Raw genomic sequence first — 20,268 nt, 5'->3', positions numbered from 1 at the left:
TTATTGTGAAGCTCGCGCCGCTGTCCAGGTCGGCGCCTGCTTTCACGCAGTGGGCCGCTAAACACTTACAGCGAGTCGCTGCAAGCTCGCCTGCTGCAGCCCATTCGTTAAGTCACGGGCAACGTATGCCCGTCATGCTACTTGCCGCGCGCTCTTGCCCGCAAATCATGAGCAAGTTAAACGCTATACATGTGCGGCTTTCGAGGAGCTGCAAAGAGAAGTTCGCCCATTATTACGTCTGCGCACACTCCCACAAACAGTACAGATCGGCGTCTTCGCATCCGGTTGTGTTCATCGAGCACCGCTGTCACTCGTACCGAGTTGCATATGCAAGCGACGGCGACGCGACGTACACCAGTAGCGCTACGCGTTATGTCAACGCCTTCGCTTCGCACTTTGTAATCAGTCCCGCAATCTGCCCCCTCCATCTGCTGCTCGTATATTTAAGCAAGCTATCACCAGCGTTCGTGTCGCCTGCGATTCTGCTCCGACCTCTTCAGTGAATCAGCGCCCGTACCCGGCACGACACATATCCCCTTTTGCACTCGCAGCGAGCACTCCGGACTCATGCGCCATACTGTCGCCGCCACCTCCTCCTCTCACATCATGGGACTTTGTCCATCTGAGCGACAACAAACGTACCGATCCTCGTCGACCAACCTCATCTTATGCGGCATCGTCCCTTCGCGAGCTAAGCGCGGAACAAGATATCCACTTACCCCGCGGCTCATTCATTATATATGCCAGCATCCAGAGCTGTGAAACAACAACTGCAGTTTACTGTCCCTGCAAGCCTGCACTTAATAAGACGGTCAGGTTTCAATTCGCGGAACCTCCTTCTTCTGTGCTGAGCTGGTTGCTATCCAAGCCGCCGTTAGCTTGCTTCCTACACTATGCATTGTCATCCGCACTGACGCCCTTCAAGCCCCACGTCTACTCTGGCGCGTCTTTCGCAGTCCAGAAATCTGCCGCCATAATGTGCCTCGGTTCCTCAACATGGATGATGCTACCCTCCTCACAAGGAAGGAACGCCTCCGGTGCCGCACACGTGTTCTCGTCCCTCCGTGTGGGATAATCCTCCCCCGCGGTCTTACGTACCCGTGCAGAGGATCGAGGCAGTGCTTCGGAGGATCCGGTTCGGGGTTGCCCTCACTCCTGCCGTAACTCGGATATAGCCTCGCTTTAGCCACTGATATCCCCGTCCAGGGTGTCCTGTCTGCAAGTCGCAAAACACTGAGGCTGATATTTACCACTGTTACGTCTCGCCTACGACGCGCGGTATAGCCGGCGCGGATGCAACGGACGCCGCGGCTTCGTTCAAAGTGGCGGTCATTTTGGGCCCGTTCATCGCTGCCGCAACGCCTCCCGCCAAGCGCGTCCAGGCAGGTTTCAGTGCCACGTGTCGTCGTGCGTGCGTGTGTGTGTGTGTGTGTGCATGTTGGTGCCCACGCTTGTCAAAGCGCGGCAGCCGGGGAGAGGAGCTCCCCAACTGGGAGGCGAGGAGGTCTGACCGGCGCCGGCCCGGCGGACGCGCACGTCACGTCTGAACATGTCTGAGCGTCGCCGTATCGGGCGCCTCGTCCCAAGCCGTTCCTTCTTGCCCTCGACTCCGTGGGTATAAAGGGAGCTGCCCCGGACGCCAAGGAGGGACTTCGATTTCTTCCTTCGAGTAACGTGGTCGCCCTGACCGGCTGCTCTTTTGCGATGCCAGAATAAACAAGTTGTTCTGTTGCCAGTCGACTCATCCTTTGCCGGGACCTTCGGATGTTTCCAGCTTTGCCCCAGGCCGCCAGGCCAACGCTACCCTTGGGGCTTGCAACCCTTTTGCAACACCACCTGTTGTGGATTTGCCCGGCGCTGAAGCCAACGAGAATTAGGCAACTGGCAGCAGTGGACCTCCCGTCGAACAGCCCGTCCTCGTATATTGCTTGGATGTAGGGGCCGCGGCACCGCTCCCTCCTCGCCTTCATTAGATCGGCCCGCATTTTCTCATTAACACGCACTCTTTTTGTTTTCTTTCTACCTTCCCAACTCCCTTTATGCCCTGAGGCAATAAGTGACGTCATCAACACGCACACGCACGCACGCACGCACGCACGCACGCACGCACGCACGCACGCACACACACACACACACACACACACACACACACACACACACACACACACACACACACACACACACACACACACACACACACACACACATCTCGCCGTGCAATGCACCCGTTTGCAATATAAATACCTCGTAATACGAAGAAATGTTATGGTAGCTCTTGTTTACCGAGACGTATACCGATGCTAATTATTAAGATTTGTACTTCCTGCCTCCCAGTCATGGCAAAAAAAAAACATACATGTAGAATTTATTTGAGGTCTACGGTGGTACAGTGGTGATGGCGTGGCCAGCAAGCCTGCCGACGCGAAGACGCGTTCCGAGCAATGCACGAAGCAACCGTAAAGCTAGCCGGAAGCGTAAACGATCCACTTCCGGGCAAACAGCGACTTTGATCGGGGGGAAGGGAAGCGCTCAGCCACCAGTTTGTTCTTCCGAGCAGAAGTTCCCGTAAATGGAGTTTACCCTCCCGGACTCGAGCTTAGTGCGAGCCGAAGAAAGGCCCCTGCTCAGCCGTCTACACACGCCACACTTATATCGGGAGCACGGATCAAAGTTTGAAGGAAGATCAGCAGCTCGCCGCAAGGGAACCTCCACGTTCATGAAGCGGGCTTCGGCTCACGGCAGAAAAGCACATGTACCATCGGGGTCAAAAATAACTTATATTGGGAGCACGGATCAAAGTTTGAAGGAAGATCAGCAGCTCGCCGCAAGGGAACCTCCACGTTCATGAAGCGGGCTTCGGCTCACGGCAGAAAAGCACATGTACCATCGGGGTCAAAAATAACTGACCCCCGCTCTAAGTTCCCAGCCCTGCCACACTGCACCTAGGCGTCACCTGACGACGCACTGTCGACACCGACGCGGCACGATTCGGAACTGAGGTGAGGTCAGTTAATACTTATGACCCCGATAGTACCGCATGTTTGAACGGAAATAGACAGGAGCAGTTTTTGCAGTTCCCACGGTGGAATCAGACGAGGTAATACAAACGGTATACACTCGAAAGGCATGGCGTATCTAATGCGCATAGAAGCGCAAGTAGTTCGATCATCGCTGGCGGTCTTGAAATTGCGCCGCGAAGGCCAATAGTTCCACTCCGAGATGCGGGTAGACATTTTTGAAGCAATGATATGACTGTCTTCGTAAATGTTAATCCAAGGCTCTCATCAGCGAGAACAAAATCGAGCCGGCCGCCGAGCAAGATGAATATCGCCGCGAGTAAGAATGAAATGATTCAAGTGCCCTAAGCCACGCCACCGCACGACGCGCAGCGGGCACGCAACGCATATGCCACAAGTTTTTTTTTTTTATTGCCTGGTACGGCAAGTACAGAAACACCTTAACCGTATCGGTTGATGTGACATCAAAATCCGTGTCCTTTCATTTTAAAGAGAACATCCATCACTTCACCGACTTCATCACAGAAACCCCAGTTCCTGAGGATGTCACACATCTCACACACATTCACCAGACTGTCTCGGCGCTGTTTAGACGGAGCGCCAAGTCTTGCATCTCCACCTGGAGTGTAGATGCTTGTGCCCAGCGCACAAGTCGATGGGCGACCTTGCTTATACGCAACGTCCCTGTTTGCGCAAACGCTGTCTAGCGTTGTCCAAGTTCCTTGGTTCGCATGCAAGATTCTCTTCGGAGCGATCAATGAGGCGCGCAAAAGGCGAACAGGTAGGAAAATATAGAAAAGGCAAGGGGCAATTTCATGCACTCTTCAGAATGAGAACCGTGAGGAAAGATAAGGGTTTGATTGAGAGCGTCACCGGTTCGAAGTAGCGCGCAGCACTGCCCTGGAGGAATCTATACAAGACTGACCTTAAGAATTCTGTGTTCCAAGTATCGATTGACAAAAAAAAATGCCATACCCTAGCGAAAATTCTGGTAGAAGTATGTATTGGTCTAATACATTTTGTATTTGTAGTAAGGCCCCTATTAGTCTGATATAAGTTTGAAACAAGAACAGCAATGACTAATTATTGTGGTAGTCAGTTAATACAACACCGCTGGAAAACCTACTCTGTTTTGCAGGAAACAAAAATAATATTCAGTCGTAATACATACATACATACATACATACATACATACATACATACATACATACATACATACGTGTGTGTGTGTGTGTGTGTGTGTGTGTGTGTGTGTGTGTGTGTGTGTGTGTGTGTGTGGTGTGTGTGTGTGTGTGTGTGTGTGTGTGTGTGTGTGTGTGTGTGTGTGTGTGTGACTGCGCTCTTCCTAGGGGCCATAAAAGCCCACGTGAAAGCTGCTATTTATACTCAGTAAGTGTCCAGGTTTCAAGCTCTGCGCGCCCTTATGATGTTGCTGTGCTCCCAAAGTACGCTAATGTGCGTACGCGTGCTTAAAATGGAGTCCTCTGTCACGGTGATGGCCCTGCAAATAATAGTACCTCGCAGCGTCAGGAAATCTATTAGATTTTCTATTTTATGCATTTCTTATTAGTCTAAGTGCCTGTTAGTTGTCGACAAGGAAATAAGCTCTTAATTCTGCTGTTAGAATTTGCGCCAGGGGACACATTCCTGCAGTTAAGGGCATCGCGCAAGCTATATTTAAACGGTTTATACTCCTTCGTCGACAGGGCGAAATCTTTCAGTAGTTTACGCACTATATGCGCATTGTTTTTATTCGCATGCCCGGCTACTCATGGAGAGGAACGCATGCTGCAGTGTTCGTATACGGTAGAGTGCCATCTCCACGCATGACAGCTCGATGGTTATTGCAATCTATCTCGAATAAGAAGGCAGCCGCGCATCCACGGCTTGTCATTACGAAGTCATAATGCCAGATCATGTCCTTCCTGCTTTTTCCGGCATCTCCTTCATTAAACGCACCACGCGGTCGGAGCATCTGTTATCGCCCCCCATCTCAGCCGTCTTCAACTCGAGACGCTATAGCGTGGCCCTGCACTTCGATACCGCGACTACGTGCGGCCTTGCCGCCGAATGACGCGCCGGCACAGCGCTGCGTACAAGCGTTACCCAGCAACACCTTGACGCATCGATCCATGAGCACCGCCCCCAGGCCGGGCTCCAGCGTACTGCGTCCCTGGCGCCGCTGCTTGTCGCCAGACACCCCAGGGGGCGCTGCCAGCCACTCCAGCGACTGGATTCTTGGAGCTTGGAAAGCGATACGCCCAACCCGCGCCACTTCCCAGCAAAGTGTGCCCGCGTCCCACATATTTAGGGGGCAGTTTTCCCCACGCCGAAAAAGAAGGGCGTCCTCTGGCGGCGGCAAGACAAAGTTTTAACTAATTTATTTTTGCCTCGGAGAGATCGTTCTGGGTGCCAAATTTCGATTCCTGAAGTCGCCTCAGATATTTGGCCACTGAGTGGCGGCGTTACGGAACCCATTCTCCCTGACGCTGACGCCGAGGAGCCGTCCTTTCCCGCTTTGTCCGTTCGTTCGACGGGGAGTGAGCCCGCGCGCTCAGGTGTGCGACGACGACTGCTCCGTCGGTTTATACGGGCGACGTCAACTCGAGGCTTTCGCACAACTGGACCGGACCTGGGCTGAAGCTCGGATGTGCTCGCCGGTGCCGTGCAACAAAGGTGCGCAGTGCCCCTCCTCTCTCCACACCTGCCCGCTCACTGCGTTCGGCGGCCATCCTCCCGGTCACGGTATGCGGCTGCCGAAACGCGCTCGTCCAATTCCGCGCCCACCGCTTGGGCCTGTCTCATATTTGCACAGTCGTCAGAGAATGAGGCGTGCGGCCTGAGGTATATTAACACTGTGCGCTGCCTGTCCGGAGTGTTCTTGCCGAAAGCCAGCTTTCAGGCAGCAGCTGCGAGAGTGTTTGCGCTACTGACATCGTGTATACCTACGCCAGGGCGGAATTCGACGGGGTTCATTTGCTCTAGTCGCATTTAATTGTGCGAGGACATCGGTAACTAGGCTGCACTTGATAATAATAATAATTTGGTTTCTTGGGGAAATGAAATGGCGCAGTATCTGTCTCATATATCGTTGGACACCTGAACCGCGCTGTAACGGAAGGGATAAAGGACGGAGTGAAAGAAGAAAGGAAGAAAGAGGTGCCGTAGTGGTGGGCTCCGGAATAATTTCGACCACCTGGAGATCTTTAACGTGCACTGACATCGCACAGCACAGGGGCGCCTTGGCGTTTTGCCTCCATAAAAACGCAGCCGTCGCGGTCGGGTTCGAACACGGGAACTTGCTGTGGCGTAGACACCGTGATCTCACCCACGATGTGCTCACCTTTGAAAAGGCCTTACGGTATCATTCGTTAAAGCTTCTTCCATCCTCTCGACACTGCTGTCACACCGGAAGGTACGGCTGAAGACTGGGAGCAGCACGCAGTCATTAGCCGCAAATATTGTGCCATACTGTTGTCTTTATCGTGTTCGACAATGTCTTTAGGTGCGCGCAGTCGTGTCCTTTTGTAGAAAAGAAAATTCTGTCAATCGTGGCATTTTATTTTCAGCGATATGCACATAGGGTGCCTTCACGCGTATTTATGACATGAATGATGCCGAGAGATTCAATGAAATGTGGAGGACATACGTTTTAATGTTGCGAGGGCAAACCCGGTTGACACGCATACGTTCAGCCACGGCCGGACTGGAGAGGCAAGGAAAGACAAGGGCGCGAAGAACTAGCGACTGTCGGCGTGCGGCGTGAAGAAAACGGACGAGGAGGAACACTCACTGGATGGTTACCTCCTGTAACGGAGGTTTCAGCGATAGCTTCAGAAGGCACGCAGTGCCGAACGTTCGCAATACACGTTGTTCTGCCTCGATGTCGGCGGCACGTATTACACACCGTGAGACTCAGAGAAGACAATCATTATTTTTTTTAAAACAGGGTTTTAAGGCGATACTAGTCCCATTACAAGAAAAGCCGGCGGCGAGTGTTAGTCTGTGTACTCGCAGATGGTACAGGAAATGCCAGCAATTGCAATAAAAATAGGGCGACGTCATCAAGCGGTACGACGCACGTATCACGCCGAGCACCGCCACGGGGGGTGTCCGGCATCACAATTCACATTTACTCTATAAAATATCTCTGCTTCGAAATGATGTTGCATACCTTTTCATGCTATTCCTAAAAGTACTTACCAGCTTTTAACTGTCGCCTTCATAGATGCTCTGTGAAATGGAAAAATTATTTTAGAAGGTTTTGTTTACATCTCTTTTCATGGGCCACGATCCCGTCCAGTCCTCCACGTCGTGACTGACCCCGACACGTACATATTGTTTTACAAATAAATCGGCTTTGAAATGACCTTACATTCACATTCTATTCTAGAATGTACTTGGATTTTGTTAACGAAGGGACGACCTCATAGGTGCGTTTTGAAATAAAAAAAAAACTGCTTAGAAAACTTTCGTTTACATGCATTCATATGTGCTACACCCCCCCCCCCCCCCCCCGACGACCGCATTGCAACCACATCTTGCTTACGTCACAGATCGGTGTTGGTCTGTAGATCAAATTCATTCTATAGTATTTGGTATCTACCACCCGCCCCCAGCCATTGCTCCATACAGCAGCCTCCCCAACCGAGATTTTTATGCCCCCATCACCTATGAGGAGGTATATGCCACTGTGCGGTCGGCCACCACAGGTCTAGCGCCCCGGGAGCGGACAAAATTACAAATGCTATCATGCGTAACATCTCCTGCGAAAACATTCAAGCCCTCACGACAAGCCTAAATGAGCAACTATGCATCTTTGGCAACCTCCCTCCAGAGTGGAAACATGCGGAGGTCATCCTCATTCCCAAGCCCCACAAACCTCCCTCTATTAAGGCACTCACTCCGCCCCATCTCCCTCGCGTCTTGCCTCGGCAAGATCCATGAACAGGTCGTTAAAACCTGTCTCTTAAACCATATTGAGGCTATGAACCTCTTTCTCCCGTACATACTTGGTTTCCGCCACTGACTTTCCGCCCAAGACGCCTTTCCCCTGCTCCGAAACGATGTACTCACGGGCATCCCATCTGGAGGCGAAGACTCTCTCCCCACCCTGGACATCAAGGGGGCACTTGAAAACATCGCCCACACAGCCATCCTGAACGGCCTCAATCATATCATTTGCGGCACCCGCATCTATCAGTACATCACCGCCTGCCTCTGCAACCGCACCACCACAATCGGCATGGGGCAAAACGCGATCCCAACCCTTCGACACTCCTATACGCCCGCAAGGAGCTGTCCTCTCCCCCTCCTTTTTAATATTGCTATGGCACCCTTGTCCCACCAACTAACTGCTCAAGAGGCCATCGGCTGCATCATGTATAGACGATATTACCTTACGGTCTACACGGGGCTCCCTCGCGGCCAAGGAAGAGGCTCTTCAAAAAGCCATCCTTGCCGTCGAGGATTTCACCACCACAAGCGGCATGAAATGTGCCCCGGAAAAGACTGGAGTCCTTCGAATACACGGACCCCACTACAAGTCACCTGGCACTATCTGCCTCCGAATCCGTGACCGCCTCATGAGGAACGCCTGCTAATCTGAGTCATCGGCCTCTGGGCTCAACACGACGGCAAACCCATCCACATCCTTCAGACCCTCCGCACCTCGGTTTTCGACATCCACCGCATGATCCGCCGCATAGCGGGGTACAGAAAAGGCATGCGCGAAGAGGACACTCTCCGACTCGTCAAGGCCCTTGCTATCAGCTGCATTGCCAGTAAAGCCTTCCCTACCTCCGCCTCACCAACACCAACGAATACAAGGCTGAGGTCCTAATCCGCACACTTTTCAAAACCTCTCTCGGACTCCCCATGTGCACGTCAGCATCTCGACTGGTGACTCTGGGCATCCACAACACTTCGATGAAATCCAAGATGCGGTTCTCTCCTGCCAATGCACACGCTTACTCCTACCTCCGCGGGACGGGCCACCCTCCAACACATCGGGGATCCCCAAACAACCCAAACACTCGCCCTCAACAGGAATACTACCCCCACCATCCGCACTCAACTTTACCCAAGCCCTATCCCTAGACACATGCACCATGAACTCCAAAAGACCGGGAAACAAGTCAGACTCCGGCGTCTGCGAAAACAGTACGCGCACGTTTCCACCTCTGTCTACGTTACCGTCGCCTCCTATGCGCACCCAAAGATATTCGCCTGTGTTGCCGTAGACAGCACCAACGCTCCACTTCTGGCAGCCCGAGCCCCACACCCAACCAACGCTGAAACAATCGCCATCGCCCTCGCCGTAAAAATCAGTGACACCCACTCCAACAGCGCTTACATAACAAGACTCTCAAGCCGCTTGTCGAGCGTATACAAGCGGTCGTGTCCCACGACAGAAGCTACGCATCCTGGGACACACTCTTCATCAAGACCACGCCATCACCTGGGTCCCCGGCCATGAGGGTCTTGATGGCAACGTCAGGGCGGAGACCTTAGCTCGACAATATACTCACCGAGCGGGGCTATCCCCTCCTGCCCTATACCCCCTGTCCTCCCACTTAGCCACACGGCTCGAAACCCAACGCCTTAATAGACGCCTCTACCCTCTCCCTCATCCCTCCGTCTCCTCTGAAGACTCCAACCTCCTACGGCGTCTTCAAACAAACACCTATGCCAACCTACACTATTTACGTCCTACACCCAACACTTTACGAAGACAAATGTCTATGGTGCGGCGACACCCCAACCCTAACGCATATCACGTGGAAATATGTCCCCAAAAACCCCACCATCTAAAGCCGCGTAATGCGGCCCTGGAGCTGTGGAAGGTGAAGCGGACCAGCGCACGCCTCGATGACCAAGCAGCGCTCCTTCTCATCGCCAGAACATAACCCAGCAATTCTGGACAAAAACATTTTTGAGCGGAAAACCGTTTTTTAACGCAATTTTTTTCATATAATGGAGACTTCACTATAACAATCAATATATCCTCAGATCACCCCACGGCAGTCGTGTTTTTTTGTTCTTCTATTCATGTTTTTGCTATCGTCAAAAGCGTTCCTATTGGTTTTCTATGGCAGTCTAAACTGTTCGGTGCGATCGCTAAAAAACACTTTAAAGAGAAAGATTTTGCTACATATCAGAATAATGTACCATTACCTCCAATATTTCCATAATAGTGTCATAAAATTTTCGAACTTTCAATTTTCTTTTGTATGAGAAACTTGAGCTTGGGTTTGCAGAAGCCTCGGGAGCCCTTGACTGAGAGTTCACCCACACGCTCTGCAGCCAGCATCTTGATGATGATGATTATGGATTTTTATGGCGCAAGGGCAGCTATGGCCAAAGAGCGCCATGTCACAAGGTATTTTTTCTTCTTCTCAAGGTGGGGTCAGAGACCCATTTCCCAAGCATTTCACCCTAAATAAGCCGAGCACCAGACCAGGGGAAAGCTTGTACCCATTGTATCACCGGTGGGTACCCGGCGGCACTGGGGATCGAACCCCGCACCTCCCGCATACGAGGCGGATGCTCAACCACTTGGCCACCGCTGCGGTGCAGCCACCATCTTCTTGAATAAACGTTTACTCTCTCACTCATTCCACTGCGTCGCGAGCTCTCTGTAAATTGCTTGTGTGATATGTCTGTTTCTAATGCTTCAACAACGGTTCCTTAATTACTGCTTGGTCCAAGTTCATTAAGTAGCCTTAGTGGGACTACGTCGATTCGTGCTGTTGTGCATTTAGGAGTATCTGTCTCCGCCCTTTTTCAGTTAATATCGTTCATATCTATACTTTCCTTTATGTTGTCATCTACTGGTTCTCTATTCAGGTGGACGGCCCTACTGCCGCTCATAAATGATAAGCTGTAATTTATTTAACGTATTTCAAAACGCCGTCCCGCTCTAAACTGTTTCTTTTAGCGTCCCTAATCTATTCCTGCTTTCTTTGTTTTTGTTTTTCTGTGTGAAAAACTTCTGTGGTTCCAGAATTTTTTTGCCATACTTAGTTGCTTCGAGAATTTCAGCCATCCAGCAATCACTGGCCTGCTTTATTTTTGCCCCAAACGAGGATTCCAGTTTGTTTTGTCGATATGATTCCCATATTTTGTCTATTTCACCTTGCGGAGGCTGCGTCTCTCTGTGGTGTCTCAAAGCCATGCGTCGTTGGTCGACAGCCTCCCTTATTTCTCTATTCCGCTAGCTTCATGGCTTTGTTTTCCCTTCCCAGGGGTTTGCTCCACTTGTGTTATTTTCGTTCGCAAGGAATATGCCCCTCTCATTCATCATGCTCCCACATCTCCAAGGGAGACTTACTTTTGCGTGCTCAGTGCTTGTTGCCATTTGCGCCATTTTTTTCTTTGTTTAAATTTAAGTTGCCATGTTGCTTGCCCCTCACTCCTCTTTTGACCCTCTGCAGACAAACGCATTCAGGATTGTTTCCCGAACAGTGCGCCTCTTCTTCGTCTATTCCTATTTTTACGAGCTTAATTGATATAGAAACGGAAACAATTTTAACAAGGAGCAAGGGGTCATCATAAGGTAGTCGCAATCAAATACTTATATAAACCCGGTCAAATTCGGCTATGTGTTCCAAATTCGTAAGATCTGTATTACGCCTTCTGCGGTGAAGCGGGCAATTTATACCACATTATAGTAAAAAAAATGACAGAACCTTGTTAAAATACGGCAAAATATTTTGTAGCTTCGTTGTAACAACAGATTTTTCCGTTGTTTTGTTGTAATTTTCTGCAGCACTTTTATGTAGTCTGTAGTTCTGTAGTGCTTTCCTGTATACATGGTTTGCATGTGACGTCACGTCCGGCGGCGCGCGCTGCGGCGGACATGTTGGTGCAGTCTGTGCGGAGTCGGTGGAGTGCGTATCGCACGCGTTTCCTCGCTAGTGGTAACACGTGCGATTTTGTTGCCTTTTTTGTGGCATGCCGCCGCTTCTCAGTAAGCAGCCTTTAGACGCTACCTACCGCTTAGATCTTACGGGGTCGGAGCGCGTTCGGTATGCGGAAAAAGTGCGTCTCTGCGATATCGACCCGTTCATGCTGCGGCCGGGAACGGACACAAGCGATGTCGACATATTTCCAGAGATTTGTTACGGTGACATCGTCAATTACCTTGTTTTTTCTGCAAGCTTTCTGACCCTTGAAGAAATGAAGGCGTTTTAAGTCCACCGAGGCGCATAATTATTTCACTAGCGGCTGGGTGAAGGGACTGTCGGCAAACAGCTGCAAGGGGACAAGGTGCTTCTACTTGGAGAGGTAAGCCGCAGGGCATTGATCTTTGTAAGGATTAGAGTAAAGAACTAACGGTTATTAAATCCACAAGTGACTGAGTGTAAGCAATCACTCAGTAAAGTTTTAAAAAGAACTGTTTACAAACTGTCAGGCTAGTGATTCATTTCTTCATATGTACTGAACCTGGACGACTTCAGATTAAATCACGAGTTATTCTATTTTTATGGGCATATGAAAGGAACCGTTGCTGGTTTATCTTAGTTTGGAAACCCAACAAGTTATTGCGCAAAAAGAAACGGCCATGCGTGGAGAGATTGTTATCGCTCGCTACAGATTTGTCGACCAACAATTTAGGTCTCGCCTGTCGCGTCGCGCACTATGGCCCGCATTAAGTGATCAAGCTCATCGCTGTTGCCGTTTTCGACGGTCCGGTAGCGCGACAAGATCGACAGTGACGTGTGCCTTCGCAGAGATGTGCCCAATGTTAATTTGAATTCGTAGCCTCCATTGTTCCCGACTCCTCAGCCTGACACTCCGCTTGAGCCGCGCGTTTCTGGGTCCGTCGTCTTGCCGCGCGAGCGTGGCGACCGGGATCACCATGTTTTGCGCTGTAGCCGAGCAAAAGCGTAGGGGCCCAGTCCGGGTCCGTCTCCTCCCACAGTTTTGATGGTCTGCCTACAAAATGCAAGAAAAATTTGTTAAAATGAGATTTTCCGCTATGCTTGTACGTCATGCACCTAAATAAACACTGTGCATATGCAACGGACTTACCTTTTACGAAGTGGGCGCCGCAAACACGTATGCCCGTCCTTTCGGTGTTGAGATCGGCACGTTTTATACGAGCCAGCCACACCTCCCGTCGCTTCGCGCATAAAGCTTTCGTACGGTCACCTTGATGCTCGATGACCTTTGGAAGACGAAAAAAGTTTGTGTTTGTTGATTTCGCCCAACAAGTGCGGTTGGAGCATCCAACAACAGCGCAGATAACCATCGCAACGCCGTCGAAGTACACCGTACGCGCGAATTGCATCAAGTGCACCACGGCCGCTGCGACTGCACCAACATGGCGGAACAGTATCCCAGGGTTCCCAGCTATGACGTCAGTGCAAGCCATGTATAGTAAATACACAAAATTCTGTTGTTAGTACAAAAATATCTGTTGTTATTGCGCGTTTTTAGTAAAAACATTACAAAAATCTGTAGTGACGACAGAAACTTTTTTTGTTGTGTTTTTCGACTGGGATCGTATGGGTCTGCCAGAACAATTGCGAGAATCAATAATCCAACAACTGAGGACAGGGAGCCGGCGCTGTACAGCTCACACCCGAAAGACCATCTTTGGCTGGTGAACCGGGGCAGTTGAGAGCGGCGGCAAAAACCTATGGGATCCTGGAGTGAGGCCCACCCAGCTAACCTCGGTTTATTCTGTGCATTAAATGTTTTTTTCACACACATACACCTAATACAGATTCCGTGTGACGTTGTGCAGTAAGTAGTCAGTGGTTGACGGCCTGTTTCAAAATTACCGCTGGAATTGGCTTTCATGTTTAGGTTCTCTATTCGCGATAACTAGGTTGTGCTGCTCACGGAGCTCTAGGCGATAGCTTCCTGTCATTGTCTGACCACGGCCGCCTGGATCGAACGCGTCGATAGAGGCGGCCATGCTATGCGTATCCATCTAGGTCCTCGATGTGGTCCATCCGTATCACGGAAAAAAAAAATCACTTCAGCACTGTCGCAAAGCTGTTTTACATAAACCTATAGGCTACTACTAGTAATTTACTTTTGCTACCAATTATGCCCGATACCCAAACATGTTATTTACACGTTAGTCTTATTATCTGCCAAGTAATCTCTGAATCAGTCAGTATGCCAACCTCCTTTTCCGTTGCTTTTCTGTTGCACATAAATAACGCTTGATAGTACACTACACTTACTTCCCCTTTCTTTCGGTGTTGTTCTCCTAACAATCACAGCTGTCTTTGCGTCTCCCTGCACGCTTATCTAGGTCCTACTCTTCTCAAACTTCCTTTTTGTATTTTTTTTCCTGATCTTCTCACTGACCATGTTTGCTGGTCTCGGCATCTGTAATTATACTTTCTTCTGCGCTGCCGCCTAATCAGATGAACGGAGTGCTCGCTACTGCGTGGGCCGCAAGTCGCCAGCTGTCTCTCCTTCCACTGCAATGAATGTCAATAGATCTCCCGACGCCTGCTCCTTGCACTGCCCTGTTTTGTTTAATGAAATCTAAAGTCTGACGAAAACTCGTCTGGTCGGGTAGAAGATTCATGTATGAAGAAAAAGGAACGCCGACCAAAAGGTTGTTGTTTAAAAACGAAGACGTTTCGGCTTCCATACGGAAGCCGAACGGAAGCCGAAACGGAAGCCATACGGAAGCCGAATACAGGCTTCCGTATGGAAGCCGAAACGTCTTCGTTTTTAAACACAACCTTTTGGTCGGCGTTCCTTTTTCTTCATACATGAACCCTGTTTTGTTTCAGCCACTTCGAAGCGCTTCTCGTGAACTAACTTCCGGATGTCCCGGTTCACTGCCTGACACATCCCTCTGATATATGTTCCGTCCTCGTGCATTCAGTACCTTGCACACTACGACCTGCATTCGCGAATGGTCTAGCGAAACATCTCCTGTTCCATGTCCGTTTAACATATATTTTAGTCCTGCTGCTACCACCGCAAGACAACGCCCTGCAACATTATCGGACAATTTAATTTTCACTTTTTGCATCACTGCGCTCACCGTCGTCTCTGGAAACATCCCGATTTCTACGCGTTCCTCTCATTTTAATTTTGCATTATATAGCTTCGATCCTCACACCTTTTCAAGCCGCCATAGTGGCTCAGTGGGTATACGACTGATGACCCGAAAGGCGCAGGTTCGATCCCAGCCGCGGCGGCGGTCGCGTTAGAGGCCCGTGTACTGTGTAATGTCAGTGCACGTTAAAGAACCCCGGGTGGTCGAAATTATCCGGAGCCCTCCACTATACGGCGTCCCTCATAGCCTGAGTCGCTTTGCGACCTTAAATTCCATAAACCAATCACACCGTTCCCTTCTGTGAGCTGAAAGCCTACGTTAACGGTCGCCATCAGTATACTCGCATGTGCATTTAAAATTTAAGGCCACTCTTTGGATTGCGCGAGTGCGTTATCTGGGGAGCCGAATGTGCAGGTTTAGCTGCTGTCCAGTTTATTCAGTATATACAAGTGTCTTATAGAATGACACTGACGCAGCAGTGAAAGTGTCTGCCGATGACTCAATTATTTGCAAGCAAATAACTTGCCCTGAAGATTGCACAGCATTAAATCGTGCGCTAAAAATCTAAAGAAATGGCGCGAAACGCAGCAAATATCGGTGAACGCGAAGAAAAAAAATGTTTTAATGATCATCTTTAACAAGCGAACGTCCAGAAACTTCCCTCACCATGTACGAGGCCAGATGTTAAAGAGGGTGCAGGACTACAATTATTTTGGCGCAATCTTCTCTTCAGACCTAAAAAATGTAACAAACGCATAGCATTTAGGACCGGTCCTTCGTTTTCGGGTTTTATTTTTGCTGGAATTCCGGGGTTAAAAGCTGGTTTCTAGCTCGAATCCGGGGTAGTCAGCAACAAGTTCGGTAATCCTGGCTTTTTCGGATCATTTTGTAGCAATAGCTACATTACGGCAGCATTTCGAGCCTTCAGCGTGGCGGCGCCGCCACCCTGTGGCTGCGCTGCCACGCTGTCACGTGGTTGGTCACGTGGTGCGAAGCTGCTGCCGGTGGCGCGGCGCCGTGGCTGATGACGTGGTTCGTCGCGTGTTTGGTCACGTGACCAAGTTCCACTCGGCCAGCTGTAGCTATCGCGTCACTCCAGGTTTAACCAGAGCTAAACTACCGCCAATTTTTTTGACTCAGCATTTTGAAATAGATAAATTTACCGCGGGGCGTAAGATACTGTCTTATTTATTCATTACTTCATAAACAGTATGAAAAAGGCAAGTGAAAAGAAAGACGTATGAGCCACGACAAGCTCTTACAAGCTAAAATTTAGAAACAGAAATAACCTGCCCTGAAATCCCAGGCCGCCGGTTGGAATAACCTGCGCTCTGCAGCAATAAGCTGTTTTCTAAATTCTGCAGCCTCTGTTCGCTTCCGTGTCGAATCCGTGTGCAGAGAGAGCCTGCACGCACTCTGGTCATTTGCAACTTTTCCGCCAAGGCACCGCAGGATAGGAACACGGAAAGCACACATCTCGCTGCAGACGCCTCTGGCCAGAGACAGTCTCGGGACTCCGGAACTTTTTTTTTTTGGGGGGGGGGGGGGGGGAGAAGACTTCCAGTTTGTTGTGTTATTTATTTATTTATTCCAAAGTTTTCACGCGATAGCCTTAATGAGTTCGTGCCGCAGAAAATTCGACGTCGTTGACCGTAAGCGAAAAATTGACGAAAGATCCCCAGATAAGCAACCTATATAGGAGGCAGGCGGGCCGCCTATAGGTCATGTGACCTTGCGGGGTCATCGCAGCCTGCCCACTGGATTGTGAGCCAACTGCTCACCGTGGCAGGTGGCAGTTAATGATTGGTTGCTCGGGAAGAGCATCCTGGGTCGCGCAAGGCCCACCGCTGGGAGCACCTGCCATCTGAACACAAGTAGCGCATCACTTAACCGCTGCTCCAGGAGTGGTATATGAGGAATCCCAGGGATCTAGGCATGTTGAATGGAGAATGGCCAATTCTGCACATATGCGCTATCGGGATACGGGGTATACCCTTAAGGCGGGGCTTGTGTGTCCCCTCTAACGTTTTGTTTTAAAATATTTATTAAATTCTATTTGTAATATATTTTTCTTATATTGCAGTGTTCAAAGGTACATTTGTTAAAGGGGTGCAGACACAAAATTTCGAACTCAAGCGAACATGATTTGCTTCATGGGCGAAAGGAGAAGACCTCTAACTAGGGGTGTGCGAATAGTACTTTTTTTCCAAAACGAATCGAATACGAATATCGCAGCTTCGCGTCCGAAGCGAATACGAATATTGTAGCTAAAAACTGAATCGAACACGAAGCGAATATTAGTACTAATATCGCTACCTGTGCGAATGTTCGTACAGAACGAGCAATCATTCGAAACATTAAATCGACACTTGTGGCACTGGTTTTGCACTGTGCCATAAGTTTAAAAGCTAGGAAGTTAGAGCTATAGCTGCTAAAAGACGCAACACTCATCTCAACTAGTGGGTCACACTACTATATTAACTCTAAGGCCATCAAGTTATACATAGGAAAACTGCCGTTCGCTTGGTTTGGTCAAAGACACTTTTCCTAAGCATTTCACCCCAGAAAATCCGAACACCAGGCCGAAGGAAGCCCTGCATTCATTAGAAAACTGGTCGGTATACCCGACGGTGCTAGAACCGCACCCGAGGAAATGAAACTGCTAGCAGCTACGTATGAGCCGTGGCCTCCGAGATCGAGACACGGTTTTCCTGATTTTTCCCGAGTCTTAGAGGCCATGTGCAAGTATTGTGAACGCCACCACACAAATGGACTGCGTCGCGGCGCTCCGTCATATAGTTTTTTCGGAAGGATGGTCCGCGGCGTCGGTGCAGGCCGTATCGTCGATCAAAAATACGGCGGGCCTTATTCCAACCTCCTGCCATTATTAGAAAACTGTTCGAAGAGTTGAGAACATATTAGATTTGTTTCGAATAATTCTGAAAATGCGCTATTTGATTCGTTAGAAAAATCTAACTGAATTAAGGATATTCGATTCGGTATTCGAAATTTCCGAATATTCGCACACCCCTATTTCTAACAAGTTTCAGTCGCGAGCGTCCAGGTGAACATATAATTTACTATGTTCTTCAGTGTTGTCCAAGGAGGCGCTCGGCACTTCCACTCGCATCAAGTGCCGTCGAGGTGCCCTTGCCACAATTATCGGGACGTCACCGAACCCAGCGGTTGTCCACAGGAACATCCAGTGCTTGAGGACGACGCCGACGTTATCTGGAAAGTGGTAGTCCAGGTTGGCCGGTCTACCGTGACGTCAAGTTGCACATGAGCGCAGGCACCGACCGAGACCGAAACTGCGGCTACAAAATCGTTTCGAATTTAATATTAACGCTTGGCACTGGTGTTTTCAGCTCATTTCTACGATCACTGGGCCCGTAGGCCTCTTTCAAGGCGAAAAAAAGTAGGCACTGTGAAACTTTTTGTCCGTAAAAACGAAATGGGCAGCTTTATAAACATGTACACGCGATCACCTTTTATGAAGATGTTGCTGACTACATCAAAAAGTTTGCGCATAGTCTGTATCAAGTCTGTCGACCATTCTCGCGAACAGGGTCAGTCAATCAACGACCCCTGTTGGGACATGGTCGGTTTCTGTTACTTAAATGAAATGCTTTATGGCTGGCGACGAAGCCAGCTAGGTCATTCACGCCGCACTTTACACTAGTAGCGTCCAAGAATTGAAGCGCTTGTCAGAAATATGATCCGAGTATAAGCAGCTAGAGACTGGGAAGGAAGGGGGGGGGGGGGGGGGTCCTAAGAGAGCGAAAGCTCCCCTTGCCCCCCCTCCTGTTTTGGAGTGCCTGTCCCGAGAGCTCAAGGCTGCGTCCTCATTCAAGGTCGGTGTATCGTTGGTTGCTGATCCGGCGTGGTATCCCTATTGTTTAAGTGATATGCTTGGTGCGATCTCATGCTTTCTTTTACTGCATGCGCGCACAACACAAGCTATACGCAACAGTCAGCCAGAACATGCACCCAGAACTGCCAGTGGTCGACATCACTAACGCACTGCGAAGCACACCGCTCGAGTGTTCTCGCTGGCGTCTGCACTAGGAAGAGAAAATCAAATCAAATCAAATTTCATTCCGCAACAAAAAAGTTACGAGGAGGGCAGGTAAAAGCTGTGAGAAACAGCTTGAGGAGCCCTGAGCCCCTAGCACACGGACAGCATAGAAGCGTGCGGCTAAGGAAGTACACGTGGACAGAACACATACATGAGTTAAGCAAAACCATTCGAAGAGGAAAGAAACAGGAAAAAAGAAAAAAAATGGTTAGTGTATGGCATCTATACAAACACTTCACGCAGTTCTTTTGGTGATATATCAGATATTTCAATGATAGTTTCTTTTAATACGCGACTTAGAAGTGTGTGAAGTAGAAATTTCAGCATTTGATGTCCATAATTTGTTCTGCATTTGGCGACGTACCACACTTCGGGATGGTGAACAGTTGTTCCGTGTACGAAACGTGGATAATGGGAGCAAGGACCGGCGTGTCATAAACGAGGCCAAGGCGGCCGACCTGTGAGCCGCCCACCAGGTTGCATTCGTAGTCATCTACGAGGATATCGACGTCGGCACTGCTTATCCTCACGATTTCCTGGCCACGCCGGTGCCAAAACGCGACTCGGGCATCCTTACGGTTGCCGGGACACTTGGCCAGCAAACGACGCCGCGGCGCGGCGATCGATAGCACTGACGTATCAGTCCGGGTCATCGCCTCCTCCTTCGCCGTTATGCAACAGCCTTGCAGAGCGCGAAGGACAAGCGACACGCAATTATCTCTTTCATACGCCGCTTTTCCGCGGGCAGCAGCCGATTGCAATCACACGCCGCAGCGTGATGACGTCACGAAAGCCTTGTTTATATAAGCCATTTTTAGTGCGCTGAAGAGCGGTTCAGATGGGGAGGCCGTTTTTTTTTTCTTTTTTCAGGGAGCACATGGTCATCGTCCCGGCGTACACGGCAGCCGTGGCAGTTGTCCAGATTGGCTGGCGGCGCTGCGAGTGCGAAGCGTTCGTTAGTAATGGGCCAAGGGCTTTACAAAAAGTTGGAGAGGACACTTAAGCTCCGCCTTCAGGGTATGACGCGATAGCGTACTGTTTTAGGCTTTCTATTCTGAGCAGTTTGACACCTTTGAACGTATTGTTTGACTTCAATTGTTTCTATTAATTACACTCTAAATTTTCTTAATTACCAT

General features: G+C 49.8%; 1 protein-coding gene across 1 annotated transcript in view; it reads left to right on the top strand.

The window, feature by feature from the left end:
- Positions 1-5,493: 5,493 nt before the first annotated feature.
- Positions 5,494-20,268, top strand: part of LOC144128589 (uncharacterized) — a 28,614-nt gene continuing 13,839 nt past the window's right edge. Inside the window, exon 1 of the mRNA XM_077662118.1 lies at positions 5,494-5,693. The gene's annotated coding sequence lies outside the window, so the exon portion shown is untranslated. The remainder of the gene's footprint in view (positions 5,694-20,268) is intronic.

Source organism: Amblyomma americanum, chromosome 4 (genome assembly GCF_052857255.1).
Source record: "Amblyomma americanum isolate KBUSLIRL-KWMA chromosome 4, ASM5285725v1, whole genome shotgun sequence".
Classification (NCBI taxonomy): Eukaryota; Metazoa; Arthropoda; class Arachnida; order Ixodida; family Ixodidae; genus Amblyomma; species Amblyomma americanum.
The sequence above is the reverse complement of the archived record's forward strand: the minus strand, read 5'-3'. Positions and strand labels throughout refer to the sequence as shown.